Source organism: Dipteris shenzhenensis, chromosome 19 (assembly GCF_047967505.1).
Source record: "Dipteris shenzhenensis isolate YYH24624 ecotype China chromosome 19, Dip_SZ_1.0, whole genome shotgun sequence".
Classification (NCBI taxonomy): Eukaryota; Viridiplantae; Streptophyta; class Polypodiopsida; order Gleicheniales; family Dipteridaceae; genus Dipteris; species Dipteris shenzhenensis.
The window spans coordinates 33,085,543-33,102,259 of record NC_141614.1 but is presented as its reverse complement, the minus strand read 5'-3'; the positions used below and the strand labels follow the sequence as shown (position 1 = coordinate 33,102,259).

At 45.0% G+C, this 16,717-nt stretch overlaps 1 pseudogene; it reads right to left on the bottom strand.

Moving 5' to 3' along the window:
- Positions 1-11,168: 11,168 nt before the first annotated feature.
- LOC147890367 (putative oxidoreductase At4g09670 pseudogene) overlaps positions 11,169-16,717 on the bottom strand; it is a 36,467-nt pseudogene continuing 30,918 nt past the window's right edge.

Genomic DNA, 16,717 nt, shown 5'->3' with positions numbered 1-16,717 from the left:
ACCCCATAATGGAATGAAGCCCACACTCTTGGGGCATTGTGTTGAGTCTACATTGGTATTCCAAGCATTTGTCTCAAGTGTCCATGCTTCCTTGCACTGCACGTCCAAAAGCATGTCCTAACCTTGCAACCCTTCTCCCCTCTCCTCCAACCCTGCAACCCATCCTCTACCTCTCCTCCTCCCTTCTCCCTCCTCCTCCCCCTCCTCCTCCTCCCTCCTCCTCCCTCCTCCTCCTCCTCCTCCTCCTCCCTCCTCCTCCTCCTCCTCCCTCCTCCTCCTCCTCCTCTCTCCTCCCTCTCCCTCCTCCTCTTCCCTCCTCCTCCTTCCTCCTCTCTCTCTTACCTCACCCATGCTCTTACACCTGCTTCCTCTCCCACTCCTATGCTTTCCTAAACCCTTAAACTCAATGATCTACGAGGGAGACGAGTTCTCCACCATGTACTTTACTCTGAACCTTGGATCCTCCTCCTAACCCTGAACTCCTTCTAAACCTTGGAACCTGGACTCTTTCTAACCCTGAACTCTTTCTAAACCCTGGAACCTCCTTCTGAACCCTTAAACTCCTCCTAAACCCTACAACCCCAATGAAGGCGGAAGCCTTCATTACCCCAACAACAATGGTTTACGCGCCTTTTACACATGCTTGCATTATGTTTACTCACCACACTTAAGCCTACGTCTCTCACCGGAACACGACTCGAGGTCCTAAGCTACAAATATACTACAACGACAATTCCAATATATCTGTAGGTGACAAAAAGCCTCGGAACCCTGCAACATAGAATATGCAACATAGAATACCCAGCTCTTCCTACGGAAGCGGTAGGAAAGAGCCAACATTTGGAGAAGTTGTAACACAAAGTGGTAACACAAAGTTTAAGGGTAAGGAACGGCAAGGAACGCTCCCTTCCACTCCTATGCATTGTGTTGAGTCTACATTGGTATTCCAAGCATTTGTCTCAAGTGTCCATGCTTCCTTGCACTGCACGTCCAAAAGCATGTCCTAACCTTGCAACCCTTCTCCCTCTCCTCCAACCCTGCAACCCATCCTCTACCTCTCCTCCTCCCTTCTCCCTCCTCCTCCCCCTCCTCCTCCTCCCTCCTCCTCCCTCCTCCTCCTCCTCCTCCTCCTCCTCCCTCCTCCTCCTCCTCCTCTCTCCTCCCTCTCCCTCCTCCTCTTCCCTCCTCCTCCTTCTCCTCTCTCTCTTACCTCACCCATGCTCTTACACCTGCTTCCTCTCCCACTCCTATGCTTTCCTAAACCCTTAAACTCAATGATCTACGAGGGAGACGAGTTCTCACCATGTACTTTACTCTGAACCTTGGATCCTCCTCCTAACCCTGAACTCCTTCTAAACCTTGGAACCTCCTTCTGAACCCTGGAACTCTTTCTAACCCTGAACTCTTTCTAAACCCTGGAACCTCCTTCTGAACCCTTAAACTCCTCCTAAACCCTACAACCCCCAATGAAGGCGGAAGCCTTCATTACCCCAACAACAATGGTTTACGCGCCTTTTACACATGCTTGCATTATGTTTACTCACCACACTTAAGCCTACGTCTCTCACCGGAACACGACTCGAGGTCCTAAGCTACAAATATACTACAACGACAATTCCAATATATCTGTAGGTGACAAAAAGCCTCGACTAACTGGAGGTTAGTTTAGGTTAGGTGTAGTTAAATTTATTTTTTTTTTTTTTTTTTTTTGGTGGAGGGGGGCTGCCCGACGGCGCGCCCGCAGGGGGGGGGGGGGGGGGGTTTGACACGGTGGGGGAAACGGGGGAGGGCGAGGGGGGTGCGAGGGGGTTGTGAAGGGGAGGGCGAGGGGGGCTTGCGCGGGCGGGGGGCGCGGGGTGGCGGGCGGGGGGAGCGCGGGGCGGGGCGGGTTGGGGTTGGGCGGGGTGCGCGGGGCGGCGGCGCTGCGTGCGTCGCCGCGGGGCGGGGGAGCGGGGTCGCCGCGGGGTCGCCGCCGCAGGGCGGCGGGTGGGGAGCGGGGGCGGCGGGCGGGGGCGCCGCCGCCGCGCGGGGGGCGGCGAGCGAGGAGGGCGGCGGGCGGGGGCGCCGCCGCGGCGAGGGCGGCGCGGGGAGCGGGAGCGGCGAGCGGGGGGCGCCGCCGCCGCGCGGGGAGCGGCGGGCGGGGGGCGCCGCCGCGGCGCGGGGAGCGGCGAGCGGGGGGCGGCGGGCGGGGGGCGCGGTGGCGGCGCTGTGCGCCACCGGGTGCGGGCGGGGGCGGCGCTGCGTGCGCCGCCGGGGGGTGGGGGGTCGCAGGGGGGTGGGGGTCGCAGGGGGGTGGACAGAGGAGAGAGGGGGATGGGGGTAGGGGATAAGAGAGAGAGAGGAGATAGGGGAGAGAGAGAAGGTGGGAGAGAGAACGAGGGGGGTGGGCGAGGGAATGAGGGGGAGAGAGGAGAGAGTGAGAGAGAGAGGGGGTGGGGGGAGGTGGTGGAGGGGGAGGGGGAGGGGGGAGGTGGAGATGAAGAGAGGGAGGGGGAGAGGGGGAGGGGGAGGGGGAGGGGGGAGGTGGTGGAGGGGGAGGGGGAGAGGGGGAGGTGGAGATGAAGAGGGAGGGGGGAGGGGGAAGGGGGTGGTGGAGGGGAGGGGGAGGGGGGAAGTGGTGGAGGGGGAGGGGGAGAGGGGGAGGTGGAGATGAGAGGGGGAGGGGGAGGGGGAGGTGGTGGGTGAGGGGGAGGGGGAGGGGGGAGGTGGAGATGAAGAGGGGGGAGGGGGAGGGGGGAGGGGGGAGGTGGAGGGGGAGGGGGGAGGGGGAGGGGGGGAGGTGGAGATGAAGGGGGAGGGAGGGGGAGGGGGAGGGGGAGGGGGGAGGTGGTGGAGGGGGAGGGCGGGAGAGGGGGAGGAGGATGATGAAGAGGGAGGGGGAGGGGGAAGGGGGGTGGTGGAGGGGGAGGGGAAAAGGGGGAGAGGGGGAGGTGGAAAAGAGAGAGAAAACGAGGGGGTAGAGAGGAGAGAGTGAGAGGAGGTGGATGGTGGAGGGGGGAGGGGAGGGGGGGAGGTGGAGATGAAGAGGGGGGGAGAGGGGGAGGGGGAGGGGGAGGTGGTGGAGGGGGAGGGGAAGAGGGGAGGTGGCAGATGAAGAGGGGTGGAGATGAATAGGGGGAGAGGGTGGGGGAGAGAAGAGAGAGGGAGGAGAGGGGGAGGTGGAGATGAAGAGGGGGAGGGGGAGGGGGGAGGTGGTGGTGAAAGGGGGAGGGGGTAAAAGAGCAACAAAAAACCGAAAGACGGAACTTAAAAGCAAGGCGGAGTGGTTACCTGACGCTCTCCAAGTCTTTCTCGATGGAACGGGATTGTCGCGGAACAATGGACGGTGGGTCCAAGGCTAGGTCATTGCTGCGAGAAGGGCACGATGTCACTTACATGGCGAGGATAGGAGTAAGGGGGCGGTCGATGGAGAGGGAGGAGTGTCTTGCGTGGGGCTCGGAAGGAGGAAGAGAATGGAGGCAAAAGTGAAAGATGAAGAATGAGGGGGGGTGGAGTAGGTTTTTATAGGTTTGGAGTTTAGGTTTAGGGTTTAGGTTTAGGGTTTAACCCTAAACTCTTCCCGAGCCATAACTCTTTATGGAGAGCTCGGTTTGCCTTTCTGTAAAAAGGTAAAATGATCGTAATTGAAAGCTCTACGCAATCGTGTCCACTACCTAGCCTAATTGTACATCATGTGGCTTTTATTTAAGAAATTAAGAAAATCTCTTAAGGTAGTAACCCAAAGTGGATGTTTGGGGTTGATATGTATGGCTAGATTTGGAAAAAATTTTACTCTCCTTGCCCTTGAGTGGTATGTGCGTGAAAGTTTGAAGTAGTGACTTGTTTTACACCTACCTACGCATGTTTACTCGCTACTTGAGACGCTAGTCCTCCCCGGCAGCGGCGCCAAATGTTGGCTCTTTCCTACCGCTTCCGTAGGAAGAGCTGGGTATTCTATGTTGCCAGGGTTCCGAGGCTTTTTGTCACTTACAGATATATTGGAATTGTCGTTGTAGTATATTTGTAGCTTAGGACCTCGAGTCGTGTTCCGGTGAGAGACGTAGGCTTAAGTGTGGTGAGTAAACATAATGCAAGCATGTGTAAAAGGCGCGTAAACCATTGTTGTTGGGGTAATGAAGGCTTCCGCCTTCATTGGGGGTTGTAGGGTTTAGGAGGAGTTTAAGGGTTCAGAAGGAGGTTCCAGGGTTTAGAAAGAGTTCAGGGTTAGAAAGAGTTCCAGGGTTCAGAAGGAGGTTCCAAGGTTTAGAAGGAGTTCAGGTTAGGAGGAGGATCCAAGGTTCAGAGTAAAGTACAATGGTGGAGAACTCGTCTCCCTCGTAGATCATTGAGTTTAAGGGTTTAGGAAAGCATAGGAGTGGGAGAGGAAGCAGGTGTAAGAGGCATGGGTGAGGTAAGAGAGAGAGGAGGAAGGAGGAGGAGGGAAGAGGAGGAGGGAGGAGGGAGGAGGAGGAGGAGAGGAGGGGAGGAGGGAGGAGGAGGAGGAGGAGGGAGGAGGAGGAGGAGGAGGAGGAGGAGGGAGGAGGGAGGAGGGGGGGAGGAGGAGGGAGAAGGGAGGAGGAGAGGTAGAGGATGGGTTGCAGGGTTGGAGGAGAGGGGAGAAGGGTTGCAAGGTTAGGACATGCTTTTGGACGTGCAGTGCAAGGAAGCATGGACACTTGAGACAAATGCTTGGAATACCAATGTAGACTCAACACAATGCCCCAAGAGTGTGGGCTTCATTCCATTATGGGGTATTTATACAAGTTGGGGAGCTTCTCTCCCTGCAGGTAACACAAAGTTGTTACACAAAGTTGTAGCACAAAGTTGTTACACAAAGTTGTAACACAAAGTTGTGACACAAAGTCGTAACACATTCTCTCTCTAGAAGTTGTAACACAAGTGGTAACACAAAGTTGTTACACAAAGTTGTAGCACAAAGTTGTTACACAAAGTCGTAACACAAAGTTGTGTCTAGAAGTTGTAACACAAAGTTGTATCACAAAGTTGTAACACCTTCTCTTTCTTCATAAGTTCATGTTGGCACAGAGTCAACACTTGTACATTGGTACATGCACATTACCTCATTTTGTTACTAGGAGTGGTGCATAATTATCGTCCAATAATATGCTTATACCATACCTCTATGTGTCCAATGTCATATTCCAAATAGGCCCATATACTCACCACAAAGAGTCATAAAATTCAAACATCGATTGCATGGCGGGACCATGCACATTTTCTCACTTTTGACCATGCATGGTACATAATTGCCAAAATTATGCATAGACGTTCACATGATGTAAATCTTCATACCTACAAAGTTTCATAAGCATTAGACATGGCTTGTATGGTGGGACATGCATATTTCCTCATTCTTGACAATGCATAGCACATAACTAAATAAAAAAGTTCCGAATGGATTGGACATGACTTTAATGCTGGGACACACAAAGTTTCTCATTTTCAAACATCCATGGTGCATAATTGCCAAAAAATCACGTGCATCATTATGCTTATACCATATTTCTACTATGCGAAAACCTTCAAACTAGATAGTACTTATAGTCACAAATTTTAATAACGATCAAACATCACTTATATGGTGAAACATGCATATTTTCTCTTTTTTTCATGAAAAAGACTTCTATTAACTATAAACAAAACCCGTGAGAGCAAGCTCAAAGCAGAAATACAACATGTTGTGCATGAAAGTAAGGCCTAAAAAATGGGCCCAAAAAATATTTCCTCACTTTTTATCATGCACAGTGCAATTGCCATGAAATTTGTGAATTTGTATGCTTATATCATGCCTCTGTGTACCTAATCATGTAAGTGGTCTCTTATGCCAAAGTTTCATAAGGATCAAACAGCACTTTAAGGTTTGCTTTGAGTACCATCATAAAAATAGAGAAGAAATACTTTGAGTAAACCTCGAGAATTGGGAGATCAATCCAATAGATCCCCAAAACACATTCTAAACACCATCTCCAACAAAATTTTCTTACCAAAGCCCATAGAACCTATAGCATTAGCTAGTGAAAAATTCAATGAGATAAATAATTGGATACAAGCTCTCGCTACAATTGACAATTGTAAAACTCATACTTTTACCTCTTTCCTTGTCACATGCTAAGCTCTATACTAGCTAGAATGAGTTCTAGGAATGTTTTCTATGTCTTCCCCATCTTCATATGTGATTTTCAATTTGGTCTTCAAATATGTTTTATTTAATGCAAAAAAAAAGAGCTATTAAAATAGGAAGCAAATATATCCATCCTATTGGCATACTTTATCCCTTAGTTGCTACTCTCGTTTGCTATAAAATGCTCCCATATACTCTACCAAGATTATTCCTCAACCTTTGCTTTGGATTCCTAAAGCTCTACCTTTCTCTTATGGATGGGAAAAGCGTTATTAATCTCTTTGATTCGGATATAGACATGCTCAAGGCTAAACATGCTTACAAGGCCTTCCTTTCCTATCACACATACCTCTTTTCTTTTTTAGGTAGCAACTTTCTGCTTTCATGTTGTTCCATAGCACCTAGGTTAAAGTATACTTGAGCTTGCACATTGTGCTTGTATTCTTTAATTCCAGATACCTCTTTTCAAATTATGCTCAAGGCTAAACATGCTTATAAGGCCTTCCTTTCATATCGCACATACCTCTTTTCTTTTTTAGGTAACAACTTTCCACTTTTATGTTGTTCTATGGCACCTAGGTTAAAGCATACATGAGCTTCCACGTTGTGCTTGTCTTCTTTTATCCTAGATAGTCTCACGAAACGTGCATGCATATGTCTATTCACCGATTGTCATAGCTTATTATTTTACAACACTTCGGGACATGCACCGCCAACAATTGGCATTGAAGAGGATCAAGATCCAAACTTTATTCTATACTAATCAACTACATAAAGTACATAATCAAATGGATAGGTAAAGACATGAGTGAAAGCACCTGCATGAGCTAAAGGATAAATACCCTTTCCTATGGGAAAAGCATCAAAGACTAAAACAAGCGAGCCACTGAGGAGATTTAAATCTTTCAAACAAGGGGAGTTTTATGCAAGAGTATATATGCTTAAGGCAATCATGGCGGTGCTTAGTTGATTAATGAAGCAACTAAAATGGCATTTCAGAGTTATAAAGTGAGGGATTAACTGCACAGATAGGAATCATTTCCAAATTGATTCGAGAGCCTCTCCTTTAAGAGAGAGAAATTGTCCAAATCAAGGTTGAAGCTATTCCTTCTTCCATTTCATTGAAGCTTGGCACGAGAGACATGAGCGGAGATAGAGGTGAAGAGAATGCCTCATTTTAGGCCAGAAATTTTGTCTAGAGCTTATGGAGTACCTTCCGAAAGCCAAGATGACCGCCAAACATGCCATCGTGAAAAGCATGGAAATATCTCTCTCTGTATATTTCTGGAATGTAGAGAGAGGTTGGAAGGGCGGTTTGTGATAATAGATGAGATCATTTATAAGGCGGAAACGTAGAGGCGGAGTCGAGGAATTGAGCTACTTGATTTTGTTTCCCAGGCCTGTAGGAGATATTGAAAGAAGAGTCTTGGAGAAATAGGATCCATCGAGCGAGTCGGCCCTATGCATGCTTCTTCTTGAGCAGACCCGTCAAAGCTGCATGGTCAGTCTGTACTTCAAAAGTTGTACCATGTACATATGGGTGCAACTTGGAAATCGCCCACACAACTGCTAAGCACTCCAAATTAGTTGCTGTCTACCGTTGCTGAGCATTCGACAAGGAGCGGCTAAGATAAATTATGGGCCGCAATTCACCCTGAGGGGCGTATTGAAGGAGTACTGCCCCTAAACCATTGGTTGAAGCATCCGTGCGAATGATAAACGGTTGATGCAGATCCATCAGTGATGTGATTGATCGTTGACCAAAACTAACAAGCACAGTATTCAAAGAAGCACGGTGGTCAAACCAGCATAGTTGTTTGAACAAGCACGATGGTTAATCACGCAATTTCAGGTCCACAATGCAAAAGGAGAATGGGGCTTTTGTGAGGGACAATGTGGACAATGATGTTCTTGAGCAACTTTCATGGAGGAAGTCTTCAAGAGAATCACCAATGATATTTGAGGAGGAACTCTTAGAGAGAATCATGTCATTTGACTACTGTGGACCATACAGAATACACTCTCTCAGATGTAATTGACAAAGTTACGGATGGTCCTATCTAGGATGGTTGGCTGTGACTACTTTTGCATGTATGATCTTTTTAAAGAGCTACAACAGAATCTTGAGGAGAAAAATCTCAACCATCAAAAGCATGCTGATAAAAGAAAAAGTGGGGCAAACAATTTATGCAAGGTGATCTCATACGGGTGTATATCAGCAAGGAAAAGTATCTCGATGGGGAGTACAACAAGTCAAAACTACACCATGTAGAGTATTGAAAATGATATGCCCAAACGCGAGTAAGCTGGAAAATTCGTCCCATATTCAATGTAGCAGACGTGTTTCACTACCATGGGGAGAGAACTTAGTAATGACCTGCAAGTTGGTCAAGCACATGAAGAAGAGAACCAACATGGCAGTCCTTCAACGAGCAAAGATAAATAACCCTCAACATCAATGAATGTGCTTGAAGAGGATGAAGAAGATGAGGAGAAAAGATTACACACATGCACGCACGTGCTTGCACATGCATGAATAGGTGCACACACGTAATTACATAAAGTACTTAATCAAAAGGATGGATAAAGACATCAATGAAGGCACTTGGATGTTCAAAAAGGAGTTGAAGGATAAAAAATAGCCTTTCCTATGGATAAAGCATCAAGGGAGAAAGAACGGAGCTAGGTTGAGAAAAACCAGATAGCTTGTTTGCAACAATCCATCTCCAATCAGGAGATAGGAATCTTTCAAACAAGGAGAGTTTGATGCAAGAGCATATATGCTCAAGGCAAGCACACTGGTGCTTGGTGGTAAACTAGAGATTAATGAAGCCACTAACCTCATGAAGAGGAAGGACATGTGGCATGCCCAGTTGTATCGTAGAAAAAAAGATGGACACAGTTTATGTCTGGCATTTATCTATGGCGACAAGTGGCCCATCTTGAACTTCTTAGTCCTTTCTATATGTTTACCCTATAGAGAACTTGTTGATTTAAAGTCGGAAATGTTACATGCAACCATAGGATAATAATTCAAAAATAGTCTTGATGGTGATGGAGCCTTGCATATACTTTTCAATGTAGAAACTAATAAAACTTGCCATGGCCCAACTCGATTTGTTCACCCACTTTATATCCTTAACTTCCAGGAAATCATAGGTACATGGGGTGCAAACCACACTAACAGTACATAGTAACGATTATAGACTATCAAACAAAGGTGATTAAAGGACCCATGTAACACAGCAGATGCGTATTACAAAAAGACAAAAGTTTTACATTGATCTTGTGGAAACTTGAAGGGGGGTTGTGATGAGACTAAGTAGGTGGGATATAGAAGAGTTTGGGCAAGAAAAGGCCAGATATTATCATGTTACAGCAGATCAAATTGTGGGTAGGAGACACTTTTTATTTTAGAACCGATTCTCGAAATTACTAGGCCTTTCTGAACTCTACGAGGTTCATGTTGGGTTGCCCTTAAGGATGAACAGAACATGGAGCAGCGATGAACTTTATAGAGATTAGGAAGGCATATGTTTTTCATTAGAGGTGGTTGTGAAGGATTGGAAATGCATTTGTATTTCTATATATGCACCGAATGCTTCTAGGGAAAGGGCCACATTGCAATTTTTTCTGTAAGGATGCCTTCAAGGATTGCACTGCCGTATTGGGGGTGACTGGAATGAGGACAAATTCGATAGAAGAAAGGACCGACTGTAAGCACGGCAAGATGCTTAGTTGAATTGTTGATTGAATGGGCTTTGAGGAAGAAGCTAGGTTGAAGAAGTTTGCATGCAACAACAGATAGACATGAGCATTTTCATTTATCCAGAATTGACAGATTTCAGGTTAAGGGTGGTTGGTGGATGGTGGATGAGGGCATTGTTCAAGGATGAGACAACCATGAACACTTCTGTTTCTAATCACTTTCATAGTGTGCGTTTGTTCGGTTGTTTGTCTTGTTTGAGATGGTTAATCACAAGACCTCCATTAAACTTAATGCTAGCCTACCAAAGAATGACAAATTGTGTGGGGGATTCATAAAACGTGGAAAAATGGGCAGAGTGATCTTTCATTGTGAGAGAATTGTAGCATGCACTACAGCCCAGGTGGCCTGTTAGATGAATTTTATAAACACTTTGGTTACTCAAGGATGATTCATGTGATATGGTCAAAGTAGGCATGTTATTAAGGTGAGATTGCGGATGAGGCAAATGCTAGTCGGGGTAAAATTGGTTCCAAAGAAGCCAAACAGGCTTAAGAGGAGTGATTGGTATTTACGAGGTGTTACATAAATCTATGGCCTCAAATCGAGAGTCGATTATGGTAGGGATTGACCTGGATACATGGACTGAATTATATGAGATTACATTCTCAAGGTATTATATGGCATTTGGCTTGGGGAACTCCTTGGGAATAGTGAGAGCTTCATTTTGTCACTGCATCTTCCATAGCTATGTGGAAGGAGATTTTTGCTAAGGTCAACTAGGTACTGGTATCCGTTGGGTTACAGCCCAGTTATTAAGGTGATTAGGAGGATTTGAAAGAAACATGAATGTTATAGAGCAGAAAATAATTTAGGGTAATGTTTTGTCCTTTTGTAACTTTAGTTTAACTTATTGCACCAAAGGCTGGTAAACAAGCTAATCAATTAGAGAAGCAAATTCTTTCCTAGAATCCTGTAACTACTGATTGACTTTTTGGTCACTCACATATGATTATTTTTAGTCTATATATGTGTGTATACATGTATGCATGTATGTAGATACAATGTTTATGCTTCAGGAAATCCATGATAGTCTCTCTCTCTCTCTCTCTCTCTCTCTTTGACTGAGTAATTTCCAATTGTTTTGGGATCAACTTGGGTAGGAGGGAGCTCATGCATGTTACACATCTATAAATAGATAAGTACAAGTGAAGCTCTTGATAATGTACAGAAGTGACGAAGTGTCCATACTGCAACACCAGATGCGTATGCATTTATTGCTCATTGTTTGCTTGTTAAAGTCATTAACTGATCCAATACACACTGCGTGTTGACAATTTCTTACCCTTCCAGTTTGACAGCTGTATATCCTGTCTCGATGGATAATTTAACAGCGTTGAGCAACTGCTGTGTTTTCTTGGCAATGATGAAGTATGAAGAATCTATGGTTTTAGTGCCATTGATTCCCTTCACAAGGAAGGAAAACTTTTGAATCATTAGGCATTCTTGAGGTAGGCTTGTGTGGGCTTGATGAGTAATAATGTTAACATTCCAGCTCGTGTCTAAAGGTCCAAACTGTGCATTCATACATATCTTGAACTGTGCTACATCTTCTTCAAAGGGTACAACAAAGTCTTCCACCTCAAGGGTACCTTTAGTCCCCTGTAATACTAATGACATTGCCATATTTTCCAAGAACGAGCAATGAAAAGTCACTGTACGTCGATCATTCCACAAGAAACAAGCACCACAGGCCATTATTACTCCTCCATTAAATCTTCCCCAGGAAGGGCAGTGACACTCACTGGAAGCTCATAAGCAGTTGCCCAGAGAAAAGCTCGAGCACAATACCAACCCAGATCATCAAGCACTCCAAGTGCATCGAGCTCAGGTTGCACACGTATGTCCTGTGTGAAAATCGCCCACACAACTGCTAAGCACTCCAAATTAGTTGCTGTATACCATTGCTGAGCATTCGACAAGGAGCGGCTAAGATAAATTATGGGCTGCCATTCACCCTGAGTGTCGTATTGAAGCAATACTGCCCCTAATCCATTGGTTGAAGCATCCATGCAAATGATAAACAGTTTATGCAGATCCATCAGTGATGTGATTGATCGTTGACCAAAACTAACAAGCACAGTATTCAAAGAAGTACGGTGGTCAAACCAGCATAGTTGTTTGAACAAGCACGATGGTTAATCAAGCAATTTCACGTCCACAATGGAAAAGGAGAATGGGACTTTTGTGAGGGACAATGTGGACAATGATGTTCTTGAGTGACTTTCATGGAGGAAGTCTTCAAGAGAATCACCGATGATATTCGAGGAGGAACTCTTAGAGAGAATCATGTTTGAGTACTGTGGACCGTACAAAATACACTTCTGTCAGATATAATTGACAAAGTCACGGATGGTCTTATTTAGGATGGTTGGCTGTGACTACTTTTGCATGTATGATCTTTTTAAAGAGGTACAACAGAATCTTGAGGAGAAAAATCTCAACCATCAAAAGCATGCTGATAAAAGAAAAAGTGGGGCAAACAATTTGAGCAAGGTGATCTCATATGGGTGTATATCAGCAAGGAAAAGTATCTCGATGGGGAGTACAAGTGAAAACTACACCATGTAGAGTATTGAAAACGATATGCCCAAATGCGAGTAAGCTGGAAAATTCGTCCCATATTCAATGTAGCAGACGTGTTTCACTACCATGGGGAGAAAGAACTTAGTAATGACCTGCAAGTTGGTCAAGGGCATGAAGAAGAGAAACCAACATGGCAGTCCTTAAACGAGCAAAGATAAATAGCCCTCAACATCAATGAATGTGCTTGAAGAGGATGAAGAAGATGAGAAAAGATTACACACATGCACGTACGTGCTTGCACATGCACGAATAGGCGCACACACGTAATTACATAAAGTACTTAATCAAAAGGATGGATAAAGACATCAATGAAGGCACTTGGATGTTCAAAGAGGAGTTGAAGGATAAAAAATAACCTTTCCTATGGATAAAGCATCAAAGGAGAAAGAACGGAGCTAGGTTGAAAAAAACTAGATAGCTTGTTTGCAACAATCCATCTCCAATCAGGAGATTGGAATCTTTCAAACAAGGAGAGTTTGATGCAAGAGCATATATGCTCAAGGCAAGCACACTGGTGCTTGGTGGTAAACTAGAGATTAATGAAGCCACTAACCTCATGAAGAGGAAGGACATGTGGCATGCCCAGTTGTATCGTAGAAAAAAAGATGGACACAGTTTATGTCTGGCATTTATCTATGGCGACAAGTGGCCCATCTTGAACTTCTTAGTCCTTTCTATATGTTTACCCTATAGAGAACTTGTTGATTTAAAGTCGGAAATGTTACATGCAACCATAGGATAATAATTCAAAAATAGTCTTGATGGTGATGGAGCCTTGCATATACTTTTCAATGTAGAAACTAATAAAACTTGCCATGGCCCAACTCGATTTGTTCACCCACTTTATATCCTTAACTTCCAGGAAATCATAGGTACATGGGGTGCAAACCACACTAACAGTACATAGTAACGATTATAGACTATCAAACAAAGGTGATTAAAGGACCCATGCAACACAGCACATGCGTATTATAAAAAGACAAAAGTTTTACATTGATCTTGTGGAAACTTGAAGGGGGGTTGTGATGAGACCAAGTAGGTGGGATATAGAAGAGTTTGGGCAAGAAAAGGCCAGATATTATCATGTTACAGCAGATCAAATTGTGGGTAGGAGACACCTTTTATTTTAGAACGGATTCTCGAAATTACTAGGTCTTTCTGAACTCTACGAGGTTCATGTTGGGTTGCCCTTAAGGATGAACAGAACATGGAGCAGCAATGAACTTTACAGAGATTAGGAAGGCATATGTTATTCATTAGAGGTGGTTGTGAAGGATCGGAAATGCATTTGTATTTCTATGTATGCACCGAATGCTTCTAGGGAAAGGGCCACATTGCAATTTTTCCTGTAAGGATGCCTTCAAGGATTGCACTGCCATATTGGGGGTGACTGGAATGAGGACAAATTCGATAGAAGAAAGGACCAACTGTAAGTCCGGCAAGATGCTTGGTTAAATTGTTGATTGAATGTATAGGCTTTAAGGAAGAATCTAGGTTGAAGAAGTTTGCATGCAATAACAGATAGACATGAGCATTTTCATTTATCCAGAATTGACAGATTTCAGGTTAAGGGTGGTGGGTGGATGGTGGATGAGGGCATTGTTCAAGGATGAGACAATCATGATCACTTTTGTTTCTAATCACTTTCATAGTGTGCGGTTGTTCGCTTGTTTGCCTTGTTTGAGATGGTTAATCACAAGACCTCCATTAAACTTGATGCTAGCCTACCAAAGAATGACAAATTGTGTGTGGGATTCATAAAACGTGGAAAGATGGGCAGAGTGATCTTTCATTGTGAGAGAATTGTAGCATGCACTACAGCCCAGGTGGCCTGTTAGATGAATTTTATAAACACTTTGGTTACTCAAGGACGATTCATGTGCTATGGTCAAAGTAGGCATGTTATTAAGGTGAGATGGCGGATGAGGCAAATGCTAGTCAGGGTAAAATTGGTTCCAAAGAAGCCAAATAGGCTTAAGACGAGTGATTGGTATTTACGAGGTGTTACATAAATCTATGGCCTCAAATCGAGAGTCGATTATGGTAGGGATTGACCTGGATACATGGACTGAATTATATGAGATAATGTTTTGTCCTTTTGTAACTTTAGTTTAACTTAGTGTACCAAAGGCTGGTAAACAAGCTAATCAATTAGAGAAGCAAATTCTTTCCTAGAATCCTGTAACTACTGATTGACTTTTTTGGCACTCACATATGATTATTTTTAGTCTATATATGTGTGTATACATGTATGCATGTATGTAGATACAATGTTTATGCTTCAGGAAATCCATGATAGTCTCTCTCTCTCTCTCTCTCTCTCTCTTTGACTGAATAATTTCCACTTCTTTTGGGATCAACTTGGGTAGGAGGGCACTCATGCATGTACACATCTATAAATAGATAAGTACAAGTGAAGCTCTTGATAATGTACAGAAGTGACGAAGTGTCCATACTTAAATGCAACACCAGATGCGTATGCATTTATTGCTCATTGTTTGCTTGTTAAAGTCATAAACTGATCCAATACACACTGCAGTGTTGACATTTTCTTACCCTTCCAGTTTGACAGCTGTATATCCTGTCTCGATGGATAATTTAACAGCGTTGAGCAAATGCTGTGTTTTCTTGGCAATCATGAAGTATGAAGAATCTGTGGTTTTAGTGCCATCCTTGATTCCCTTCACAAGGAAGGAAAAGTTTTGAATCATTAGGCATTCTTGACACCCCCCCCCCCCGCCCCACACCGCCCACACACCCCTTCCTTTTCCACCCCAGAAACACGTACGCCAGTGCAAATCATTCTCCATGAATCATTCTGTTTAGGTATGTTATGTCAGACAATCTGTTTGACCTACAAGCAATTTCTGCTAAGGCCTGGAAGTACCCAGCTAGCCTAACTTTGGAGAAAGAAAGCCCCAGGTTGATATGAACAGTGGTTAACATCAATACGAGCAATTAAATTTGTTTGTGGTATGGGTAGCCATTTACATTGTATGAGATGCCATCATAAAGGTATGAGCAGTCAAACATTAGCATCCATTAACAGTAAGTACTAGTCAAATTTATTGGCTCTCGTGGCAAAAAATCAACATTGACGATGTCCACCTACAGGGACCTTATCTTCTATATGCATTGCAGTTTAGACAAAAAGAGGAAAAAGAGATTAACTCTTCTTGTGTGGATAGTTTGTAATACTGTATGGAAAGTTGCCTCGTTTATTGCAGTCCAGCAAGTCAAGGACTTGGATAATTCCAAACAATCCCAAAGAAAGGACGACAGGTAGCAAGGAGGATGTAGCTATAGCAGATATGGGCTGAGATGTAGACACTTGAGAACTAGATCACCTGTCTGTTAATAAGCACTCAAGCAAAAGAAAGAAGGCAATCAACCCTTATAAATGAAAAACATGTGTGGATTGTTAAGTCTTGGGTTCCATGCATGTTACACCTCAGAGTCATCTCAAGTTCTTCAAGCCTAGAACCTTGATTTTCTCGTTTCAGTCAATGACCCTGCATCTCAGAGCTTCATCATCACGATTCTTCCTATGTAATTTCGACACATTGTGTTGGACATGGAAGCGAGACAAGGCAAGAGAATGGAGCCGAAGCAAGCTGGAAAAGAATTACAATTGTAACAAGCGAAGACTTGCTGTGCAGAAAGATAGATGAATATAAAAGGCAAACTCAAGCATGAGAGACATGAGACATTTACCTAATAGTACACTGCTTTATTTGTACATGGTTGCCAAATCGGCATACAAAACTGTGCTGAGACCACTCCCCTAACTACGACATGCAGGAGATGGAACTATGCTGTGGAAATAGGACGCCCAAAGCTCGCACCTATGCTGGCTGGAAGCGCTGTTGGAGGCTGGGAGCTGATTCCTGAACTGAGGAAGCTGAGTGAGTGAAAACGGGGGCAGAAGACCCCTTATATAGGGATGGGAACCAGCCAACCTTGGGCCAGCACAACTGACTGGCTGGTTGGTTTTGGCTGACCAGGCTGCTGGCCCTTGCCTATAAAACCAGGCCCTTTTGGACCAATTCAACCAGGCTAGACAGCCAGTTGTCATTGCCACCTCCTATGCTGGCTGGAAGCGCTACTAGAGGCTGGGAGCTGAGTCCTGAACTGAGGAAGCTGAGTGAGTAAAAAGGGGTGGCTGAAAGGCCCCTTATTTAGGCTGGGAAACCAGCCAACCTTGGGCCAGCACAACCAACTGGCTGGTCGGTTTTGGCCGACCA